The 11573-nt window shown below is 41.2% G+C and overlaps 1 protein-coding gene across 3 annotated transcripts in view; it reads right to left on the reverse strand.

The window, feature by feature from the left end:
- The window catches only part of LOC144505206 (uncharacterized), a 168914-nt gene extending 164786 nt beyond the window's left edge, over positions 1-4128 (reverse strand). The window contains exons 1-2 of one of the 3 annotated variants that reach the window (XR_013499795.1): positions 3856-3912; positions 3357-3402 (exon numbers count right to left, since the gene is read on the reverse strand). The gene's annotated coding sequence lies outside the window, so the exon portion shown is untranslated. The other 2 variants (XR_013499794.1, XM_078231185.1) reach the window with 2 other exon arrangements.
- Between the last annotated feature and the right edge of the window lie 7445 nt (positions 4129-11573).

Genomic DNA, 11573 nt, shown 5'->3' on the forward strand with positions numbered 1-11573 from the left:
GGCCATACTAAATTTACCCTTCGTATCAGGGGAATTAGCAGAGTCAATCTGTGGGGTAACTTGGATAGGGCCTGGGTGGGATTGTTGTAAGTGCAGGCTCAATGGACTAAGAGGCTTCCTTCTGCACTGTAGGGATTCTAGCTTGCTGCACCTGCATATTAATTTTCTGTGATTCATATACATGGGCTCCCAGGCCCCTTTAAATGCCAATATTTCCCCATCACAACAAAATATGCTTTTCTATTTGTCTCAAAGGGGATAATTCCACACTTTCCCACATTACACTCCATCCGACACCTCGTTGTCCACTCACTTTAGCTATGTATCTTTGAAGCTTCTTTGCGTCCTCCTCGTATTGCCAACAAGATTGGATACGTTACGCTCAATTCACTCATCTCAGAGCCACAATTACTTTCACTGAAGTCTTCCTTTTTAGATACTTAGAGAAGCTCAATTAGTAAGTGCATAAAAAGATATGAAGCCAAAGTAGGTGGATGAATTTGAGATGTAGATTAGCTACTAAATGGCATAACATTGACAACATGCAGAATAGCCGACTTGGGTTACAATAACTCTCAAAACGTCAAATTAAAGTTATTCCAACCATACAGGAGCAAATAAGACCATAAAATATAGGAGCAAAATTAGGCCATTTGGACAGTTGAGTCTGCTCCGCCATTCAATCATGGCTGATAAATTTCTCAACCCCATTCCCCTGCTTTTTCTTTGATCCCATTACCAACCAAGAACCTATCTCTGTCTTAAATGTACTCAATGACCTGGCCTCCACAGCCTTCTGTGGCAATGAATTCCATCGATTCACCACCCTCTGGTTGAAGAAATTCTTCCTCATCTCAATTCTAAAGGATCATCCCTTTACTCTGAGGCTGTGCCCTCGGATCTTAGTCTCTCCTACTAATGGAAACAACTTCCCCATGTCCATTCTATCCAGACCTTTCATTATTTTGTAAGTTTCAATGATTTCTCTCCTCATCCTTCTATACCCCATTGGATGCTATCTCATTTGATAATACTACTCTTATGGCCTGTGGATGGTCAAAGCTACCTCACCTGGACTAAAATTAACCAAAACAACAATAATAAGGGCACATCATCCACCACCTTCAACATCACTTCCTCTACCACTTACACACAGTAGCAGTCATGTGCACAACATACCCATACACAAGATGCACTTCAGCAACTCACCAAGGCTCCGACAGCACCTTCCAAACCCATGACCTCTACACCTAGAAGACCAAGGGCAGCAGATGCATGAGACCACTATCACCTGCAAACACCCCTCCAAGGCACACATCTCTCTAACCTGGAACTACATTGCCATTCTTTCACCCAAGTCAAAAACCTGGAATTTCCTTATTAACAGTATTATGGATTTACATATACCATGATGGACTGCAGGAGCTCAAAAAGGCAGCTCACTGGCACCTCAAAAACAATTACGATAGGCACTAAATGTTGGCCTTGGCAGTATTCACAACTTATGAAATAAAAATGTACCGTCCTTTCCTTAAATGGGTATTTCCACTCTAACTTTGGAAAAACTGCCATGCTAATTTTCTCCATCCTAAAGGGATGAAACCAAGGTACTATTCCAGTCACCCTTCTGTATTACTGATCAAAAGTCTTTAAGCATCATCAGGCATTTTTACTGTTGGGGCATAACAATTAAGCCCCATTTGCTCCTCATCTGACATTCATTGATGCTTGCTTCCAACAAGGGCCAACAACAGTTGCACACAGGAAAGCTGACCAATTTTCCTCTTCTATCTCAGGTGAAATATAGCACTTCCTAATACAGTGGAGTGCAGAGATGGAGCCTTGGACTTTTATATCCCGTGTGGCTTAGGTTATCACTTTAAAAAAAACTTGCTGGGTAAATTGCAATTATTGTCTTGTAAATATTTTTTTTAATCAAATGTAGATCACACTGTTTTGTTTAATTCCAGATAATGTCCAGAAGACTCAATATCCTAATATCAACTAGACCACATACGGTCCAAGCCCTGAAAAACAAGCAACCAAAAAAAATCACAATTTGAGTTTTAAAGCAGCCTATTTCATAAAATTAAAAGGGAAGACAACTAATTATTTGCAATATTCTAACATTATGCAAGGCAGGCATTTATGAAACATTACAGAATATAAAATTGCAAGGTAACATGAATCTACTTCCAAAGACATTTTCCATTAAGAAGTCTCACAACACCAGGTTAAAGTCCAACAGGTTTATTTGGAATCATGAGCTTTCGGAGTGCTCACTTGATGAAGCAGCAGCGCTCCGAAAGCTCATGACTACAAATAAACCTGTTGGACTTTAATCTGGTGTTGTGAGACTTCTTATTGTGCTCACAACCTGACATCTCCACATCATGATTTTTCCATTAAAGCATTGCCTACATAGTCATGTCTTTCAAAATGATTTCAAATCATATAACCGCCATTTGGAACTCCTACATTTTTAGGTGATTGGGAGAGAAGAGAGAACTTGCTCTCATACAAAATGGGTTTACATTGTAGAAGCCACTAATAATTATGGAAGTGTTTCATGTCAGAATTGACATATCCTAGCAGTTGAACACAAAAACAGATATGGCAGAATAACAGGATGAAAAATTGTTCAATTAACAAAAAAAATTACAATAAATATTTCATATCTACACAAGTAGATTATATATCTTTATATTGTTTTAGCTTTAAATATACCTTCTCCAAAGCAAACAGCAGAACCATAATTCTATTCAAACAAATGTTTCTTGACTGATCTTGTGCTGTCCTCCTCAGCTAACTTTAAACACCAACAAACTGGCATTGAGTTGTTTGCAATTTTACCTCCTCTCCTCATACCTCCTGAAAGGTGGTCTTTTTGAGTAATGGGGGGGGGGGCGGGGGAAGAGAAAAGAAAGTCTAAAATATATATTTCCCTATTACAATATGTAAAGTCATGCATGAGCCTAAATACTACCCAGTTTAGGTAGGCCTTTTAAAGATATGTTGCATCTTTAAATGTAAATTAAAGGAAACATCACAAGTTCAAAAAGCAAAAAAAAACACAAATTGTTGCATGCGTTACACTCCATCAGATAAACTTCAGCATTTAAAATATTGTAACTGCACTGCATTGTACATTATGACCACTCTTGCTCCTCCTCTTGAATAACCTTCTAGAAATGTTAGTATCTCGATCTCGAAGAGTCCAATAAGATCTGCAATAAACAACATCATCTTACCTGCCCATTCATTAAATAGACCTCAAATTTCACTGATTTGAAACTCGATTTACAAACTGCACACAGTGTTAACCCTCCTGACGTCAGTCTTTGACTCCAACTCACCTTAACCTTTTTTCTTCTCGATTGCCTTCGGGTCCCGTGCTCCTTCCTTTTGCAATGACAGTTCATTTAAATTAACGGCATTTTACCTTACATTGCTTAAAGATCCTACAACTCCACATTAAAAAAAAAATCACACCCGAGTTGGATTAAGCTCTTGCATGAAAAGTTCCTGATGCAACATGGCTGCCCTTCATCCTCAGCTATCCTAGCACACTTGCACTACCATCAATGGAGGCGGGTGAGAACGTAGGGGACAGATGAGAGAGAGAAAAATATAGAGCAGACACCAAACTTGGCCGCTTCTTTGTTTTTCTCCCCCCACCAGAAAATCCCAAATGCGGCTCAATAACCCCCACCCCCCCTCCCCAAATATCTCAATACCCCTGCATTTCCATGCTGCTCCACAGCACTATTGGCTGGTTGTCCTAGGCCTAAGCTGGTGGGGTGGGCAGTACCTCCTTCCTCCACTACCCCCTCCTTACACACACAAAAAACGCACTCTATTTTGCCAAAAGTATTTTTTTCAGACACAATGCAAAGAAAATGTAGTAGCATCCGCCGGCCTTGATTTCAATATTGACCGTGCGGGTTCGGCATATTTTTTTTATCCTTCCCTCTCTCTCTCTCCGTGTGTGTCTGTGCACTTACCGACTTGTCTTGTTGTTGGTGACAGCCCGGCCGCTCTCAGCCAATCAGCGTTCGCTCCTCTCCCACCCCCCCCCCTCCCCTACCGGCCGGCAGCAGGCGCGAGCCGCCGCCGCGAGCCCCCCTCCACGAGCTCGAGCCGAGCTGCCGCTGGCCAACGGTCACCGGCTCCCTCCCTCCCTCCCTCCTTCCAGCCAGCTCTGCCTCTACATCTCACACATCCACCGTCCTCTGTGCATTGAAAGTAAATCGTGTTAAAATAGTTATTTTATTATTCGCCCCCCCCCGACTTACTTTCTTGCTTTACCCCCCAACTCCGCGCCATTCTGCGTCACTTCCGCCATCTTAGGTTTCACCCAAGACCCCTGATCACTTTTTGTAATTTAAAAAAATTATATAGTTAGTCAAGTACGATCATGTCAACTGTTTTTTTTTCTATTGTGACTGATATCCTGGGCCATCGATATGGGGGGGTTAAACAAAATGGAGCACCCTTTTACAAGAGGGTTGTCTGCCATTGTGGCTCCTGACATGTCTTCTTTGCGCCTCCATTTTACCCGTGATCACATTTAAAAACGTGTATGTCACTTTTGACTTCCATTGGCCACACACCTTTTAAAAGCCTAATGTCTTGTCAGTTCCTGTTTGCAGGAGGCTCCAGCAAAAACCTGCCTCTTGGGTTTGCTAGAAGAGCCCAAATCATGGGGGAAAAAAGCTCTCTCGACCAGAGAGGAATACAAATGGCACCCTGAGGGACTGAGCCCATTTTATTTGGCTTGATCCCTGCTCCTTTAAATTCAAAATAATCCAGCCTCAATGACATTTTGAAGTGCCGACTGGGGCACTTTGACATCAGTTTGTGTGTCCACGGATTACAACACGATATGAGAAATAGCAAAAATGAGATGGGGATGTAGAGAAATCTCAGTCCCTAAATAAGTTCGAGGGTTAGGTTTTCGAGAGGCTGCTGGGCGGTACAGGGGTGTAGGAGTGCGGGGGACTGTATAAATCAAGACTTCAGGTCTGAACGAAACAAAATGGATGGGTTTAGCTATTCTTCCTGGTTTAAACATAGTCCGTGCTAGAACAAAATAACTATGTGAGAATAAAACAAATGCAATCAGTAAACCTTGATGGCTTTATTTCCCCATTATTTATTTCATCGGTACTTTATATTTAGAAATAGCGAGTTCTTGGGAGGATCAGAAACCCATTTTCGTTTTTGAAGACCTTATACTTTGCAACTAATTAATCTTTGTGTCTTTTTAACGCGCGTTTGATGTATGTTGTCTTCCCTTGGTTACACAAAACGAGAGGAAGCCCATCAAGAGACAGACACCGACTGCGCAAAAGCAACGTTTTATATTTTAAAGATATGCTACGTAAAGTAAATATTCTCTCTCCCTCTCTCTCTCTCTCAATCAATCAGCCCCTAATCTTCGAGTCCCGATGCACAGTTGAGCTATTTTGTACTCGGCCAGGACGGGCAACATCAGCCGACTAACGTTAGGTACATTTAATTTTCATAAGGATGAACTTCTTTTCGCAGCGGTTTTTTTAAGTTTGCCCTTGACATATATAAAACTAACAAGTTTAGAATGCAGCCGTTTTCTGAAGCACCATGATGTGTTGCAACGCAATATTTCTTCGTTAAGTCGCAGAATATATAGTTTTATCCCGTCATAAGCTAACTGTAGCTTGGTTGACAAAATGGACGAAAGGGAAATACCAATACGCCTAGATGTACAAATTCAGGTCAAACATCCCTGTCTGTAACTTTGGGTGGTGAAGATCCACGATATTATACGGTTATTCCAACCTGTTCTCAACTTGCACAATCCACAGTATGTATTAATACATTAGTCTATTGGTACTTTGCCGTACATGACAAATAACAACAACATCTTGCATTTATGTAGCCCCCTGAACAATAAAACGTGTCAAGAGTCTTTATGGAAGCGTTATCAAATAATCTTTGACACTAAAGCAATAAAAAAGTCTCGTGAGAACACATAAATCTAGGGACTGAATTCAATATCCCTGAATCTTCAACACGCATGGACACAATTTGCACTGGTGGCACATGACTGAATCTTCACCCTAAGAAAACTTCCTCTGGGTAGAAATATTGTGTGTAAAATTATCCTCATGAACCCCAAATTTGTCCTCTGTAAAATAATGTTAAATTACAGCTGTAAAACATCTAGTGAAATAAAACATCTAGTGGAGACTTGGTAATCTTATCTAAGGTCTGAGGAGCAAATAGCTGATAAAGTTGGTATAAGAGTAAAGAGTAAAGCTATATTTATCCCACAATGAAGTATTAAACTCATATTTTGCCTCTTCCAAAACCATTAAAATCAGTTAGAAAATGGTAGCATCGCAGTGATATTTAACTAGTATTTCAAAGGCATGGACTTATGCTCAGACGATTTTAGTCAAATCTCACCATGACATCTGGGGGAATTTAAATTCAATTAATTAAAATCTTGAATAAAATGCTAGTCTCATTAATAATGATCAGACAATAAAGTAACAGATTGTCATAAACATCTGCCTCACTAATCTCCTTCGGGGAAGGAAATCTGCCATTCTTATCCAGCCTGGCCTACATGTGCTCCAGATCTCAAGGGAGAGCTATCCACTGAGCCATGGATAACATATACACCAGGGTCACTGAGGGCCAATGGCACAGCAGCTGAAACTCAGCTAATTTAGCATAGAAACTGAACTGAACCAGTCATGCAAATGATGTGGCTACAAGAGCAGCTCAGAGGATGGAAATTTAATGCAGTGTAACTCACCTCCTGACACCATCCAGGACATAGCTGATTGGCACACAATTCAACACCTTAACATCCACTTCCTCCATCATAGATGCACAGTGGCAACAGTGTGTACCATTTACAAGGGGCAGCATGGTGGCACACTGGTTAACACTGCTGCCTCACAGCACCAGGGATCCGGGTTCGATTCCCGGCTCAGGTCACTGCCTGTGTGGAGTTTGCACGTTCTCCCTGTGTCTGCGTGGGTTTCCTCTGGGTGCTCCGGTTTCCTCCCACAGTCTGAAAGACGTGCTGGTTAGGTGCATTGGCATGCTAAATTTTCCCTCAGTGTACCCGAACAGGCACAGGAGTGTGGCAACTAGGGGATTTTCACAGTTACTTTAATGCAATGTTAATGTAAGCCTACTTGTGAGTAATAAATAAACTTTAAGATGCACTGCAACAAGTAACCAAGGCTCCTTCAACAGCACCTGCCAAACCTGCAAACACTACCACCTAGAAGGGCAAGGGCAGCAGATGCATGGGAACACTGCCACCTGCAAGTTCCTCTCCAAGCCACATACCATCCTGATTTATAATTATATCATCATTCTTTCACTATTGCTAGGTCAAAAGTCTGGAAATCCCTTCCTAACAGCACCATAGATTTACCTACACCACATAGATGGCAGTAGTTCAAGATGGCAGCTCACCACCACATTTTCAAGGGCAATTAGGGATGCACAATACAAATGCTGGCCTACCCAACAACACCTATGACCCATGAGAGAATAAAAAGAAATGAAATGACTAGGGATTAAAAGTAGGGCCTTCCTGGTCTGCATAGCAGCATATTTACCAAATTAATCATCAGCAAGCCCTTCTAAAAAATATGTCATGAGGGTATTAGGGTAAATAAGGAATTTATTTCAACTGGCTAGTGGGTCAGTAACCAGAGAACACAGATTTAAGACAATTGAGTAAACAATGGGAAATTAGATGAGACATTCTTTTATGCAGTGAGTAGATTTATTCTAGAAAGCTTTGTCTGAAAGGGTAGCAGAAGCAGATTTAATATTTTCTTTAAAAAAAGGAATTAGATAAAGAGCACAAGAGTGGGACTGATCAGATAGATCTTTCAAAGATCCAGCACAGGCACAATGTGCCAAATGGCCTCCTTATGTGCTGTACAATTCTATAATTATGTAACTGGCTTAATAAATGAGTAATGTGTGGCTAACTCTTAACTGTCCTCTGAAATGGCACATTGGATTTGATTGTGCAAAAATGCCAAAAAAGCACTGGGGGTATACTCACATCACATGGACTACAAGTGGTTCAAGAAAGTAGTTTACTGCCACCTTTTCAAGGGCATTTCACAATGGGAAATAAATGCTAGCTTTGCTTGTGAGACTCACATCCCAAGTAAAGTTAAATGAAACAAGCTGATCTAAACCATGCCAGCATATATCCTGGCATTGTTTACTCAATTGTCTTAAATCTGTGTTCTCTGGCTACTGACCCACTAACCAGTTGAAATAAATTCCTTATTTACCCTAATACCCTCATGACATATTTTTAGAAGGGCTTGCTGATGATTAATTTGGTAAATATGCTGCTATGCAGACCAGGAAGGCCCTACTTTTAATCCCTAGTCATTTAATTTCTTATATTGAGGAAGTATGGTAACCATCACTCTCCAGCATGATAGGAGATGCATGTAAGTTGCTAATACTTAATCCAGAATTCCATGTTTTTGCCAGGAACATAAAATTTGCTGTTGATATGCTTCCAGCATCCAGTTTCAATCCACATAGGCAGTAGAAAATAAAAGTTGCTAAACTTTGTGTACCCAACTGTGGAGCTCTGTTTGCAGGCAGCATTCCTACCTATATCATCATGGTTTGGGTAGTAGGTGAATTTATAATATGAGAAATATATTTCTGAATGACAAAGCATTAAAGCTTTGGAGAGGAGAATTCATGACAATAAGTGATGGTAGAGATCGACCAAAGAAAGATGGCCTATTAATAGGGCATCATCTCAGAGTTGTAATTCTTCATCATCTTAAAGTTAAATAACTTTTTCCACCTTCAGGTTGGGTTGCCGACTGATTCTTTTCCCGCTCATGAAGGTTGTGACATACAAGGCTCCCTGTTCCATAGATCTAGTACCTAATCCAGATATCTACCTTTTCTATGCAAAACTGGACAGTGCATATCCTGGGATCTCAATAGCTAAATCTGACAATGTTGTCATCCATCATTTTTCTGCACATACTTTCAACAAGACCTACTAGGTAGCAATCAAGAGCAAAAACCTAAATTGATCTCTTCCGCACAACACCTGCCACCCTCTCGTAGCCTAGGAACTTTGAGGCAATTGTAATGTGTCCACCCACTGCATCTGAAATCGTTTTAACTTAACCTTAATGCCATCCTTATCTGCATACCTAAACACTATGTCAACTCAGATATAAGTGGCTTCTATTTACTTAGATCCAGGTCCACTTTATCCTCTTCAGGAAATGAATGCCCCCACCATTGTCATGGTGCTAACTGGAGCAGGAGCAGACAAAGCAAGGAGTGATGTGATACCATGTAACTGACTGCTTCCAGGGCAGCCTAATAGGGAACAAAGTAAATACAGCAAAAATTATAATTCTTTCAAGACCCTGGCCTATTTTTCCCAGTGTCTTTCTGGCTCTGTATAGAGCTAACAACATTGAAAAATGTCAAGATTGATATTTTTGATTTGGAAAAAAGGACAGAAATCTAACTTAAATGTGTGGAACTATGTTTATTTTTCTCTTCCAATTTTTGCCCCTCCTGAAGGCCTTATTGTTCATGCTTCTGTATAGAACACTGCTCATTTGGGTCTCACCACTTTGGTGTTCTTTAATAATTGCTGAAATAATCAATTATTTTCAATCATTAAAATGTGAATGGTGGATCCACTTTACCTACTTAGTAAATGCATTATCTACTTCAGTCTTTCAGATGAAGCATTAAACCAAAGTTTAACTAAACATTAAACCTGCCCTTTCTGGTGTATTTAAAAGATTTGAGGCATCGAGGCAGCATTTTGAAGAAGAGCAGGGAAGGCCCGTCCTGCAGCCCGCCCCCAACCCCCCCGCCCCATGTCCAGCTAAAATTTTCCCCCCCAACATTGTAGAATGTGCTAAGTCAGGACTCTAAAAAGGAAGAGCTGTAGGTGTATCAGGGGTCTTTACTTAAAGATTAGTTTATTTACACTATTTACAGTATGTACAGAGCTTTTCCTCTGTGTCTGGTATAATTTTTCCCAGAGTTCTTGGAACCTGCATTTTTAAACGGCAGCCCATTAGGAGTTCAGTCAGAGAGAATCCTTTGGCTAGGGTTTTGGCTGCAGGAGGGCTGAAGGCCGATCCCTATTCTTGTACATCAGATTCATACTGGTTGGCAGTGCTTCCTCAGCGGGTGAATAGGGGAGCGGGTAACATGGGAGATACCATCATTAATGGTGAACTGCTGAAAATAATTGTTTGCAAATTAGGGCCCATCATCTGAAATAATTTCATCCAGGGACTGATGGATGGAAAAAACGGTCTGCAGCATCCTTATGATGGACTTTGATGTAGCTGTATGAAACCCGATCATCTCTTAACTATCGAGAATAAGAACCATAATAAATGTATTGCTGTGGAAATCAAAGAGGTCCAGCCCTAACTTTTGCCAATGATGATGAGAAAAGATTGGTGGTACCAGGGGTTCCTTTGGTGTTGGTGTGACAGGATAGGACAAAATCCTGGACTGCTTGTGTGATGCCTGGGTACTACACTGTTTGCAGTGCTCTTGCTCTGAACTTAGCAATGCCTAGGTGACCTCCACCAAGGCTGTGAAGGATATCTTGACATATGACCAAATTATGGTCGTAAACTAGAAAGTCATCCACAATGGTCAACCACAATTAAAAAATTGCCCCTTAATGTCCTGAGATGCGTAGGTTAGAGGGAGTAGCGGGTAAATATGTAGGGATATGGGGTTAGGGCCTGGGTGGGATTGTGGGTCAGTGCAGACTCGATGGGCCAAATGGCCTCTTTCTGCACTGTAGGGTTTCTATGATTTCTATGAATGGTCAGATGGGCTCATGGCTCTGAATATTTGCAGATGAGATGGTTGGTAGGGCTATATTTAGACTGTTCTTGGCGAACTTCCTCACTTGAATGCATTCAAAATTCTTTTTGGGCACATTGAACATCCTGGAATTTTGTAGTGGATATGGGTAGTAGGCACATGACAATTGAGGAAAATGCTTCTATGTCTGACACCGATGTAGAACCAAAGATGACTGTGTGGTTGACCATGGCTGTGCAGAGAGTATGAGCCATGGTTTGTGACTTTCCTGGGACATCGATGGCTGTATACTGGTACCGCATCAACTAGAGGTGAAATCGTTGTATATGGAATTGAGGAGTGTTATGAGGAGCTTGAGGTCTATTTCCACTTGAAAGGGCAGCCCAATAAGATAATCAAAAAAACGCTTGACAGGTCATGCCTCTTTCTCAACAGTGGCATACCTTCGTTCAGTTTTCTATCACCATTATTTTGTAACTGTATGAGAACATATTTAAGGCCAAGGCCAGTGGTGGAAGCATCAGCAGCAAAAATCACAAGCAAACTTGGGTTGTAGTGCGCCTGGACATCTGAGGAGACTAGTTGATCTTTAATGGATTGAAGGGCCCATGAGTTGTTCTGTGCCCCAAAACCATTGTTGCCCTTTCTGCAGGAGGGGTCTTAAGGGCTCCATGAGTGTGACCAAGTTAGGG

This window comes from Mustelus asterias, chromosome 16 (genome assembly GCF_964213995.1).
Source record: "Mustelus asterias chromosome 16, sMusAst1.hap1.1, whole genome shotgun sequence".
NCBI lineage: Eukaryota > Metazoa > Chordata > Chondrichthyes > Carcharhiniformes > Triakidae > Mustelus > Mustelus asterias.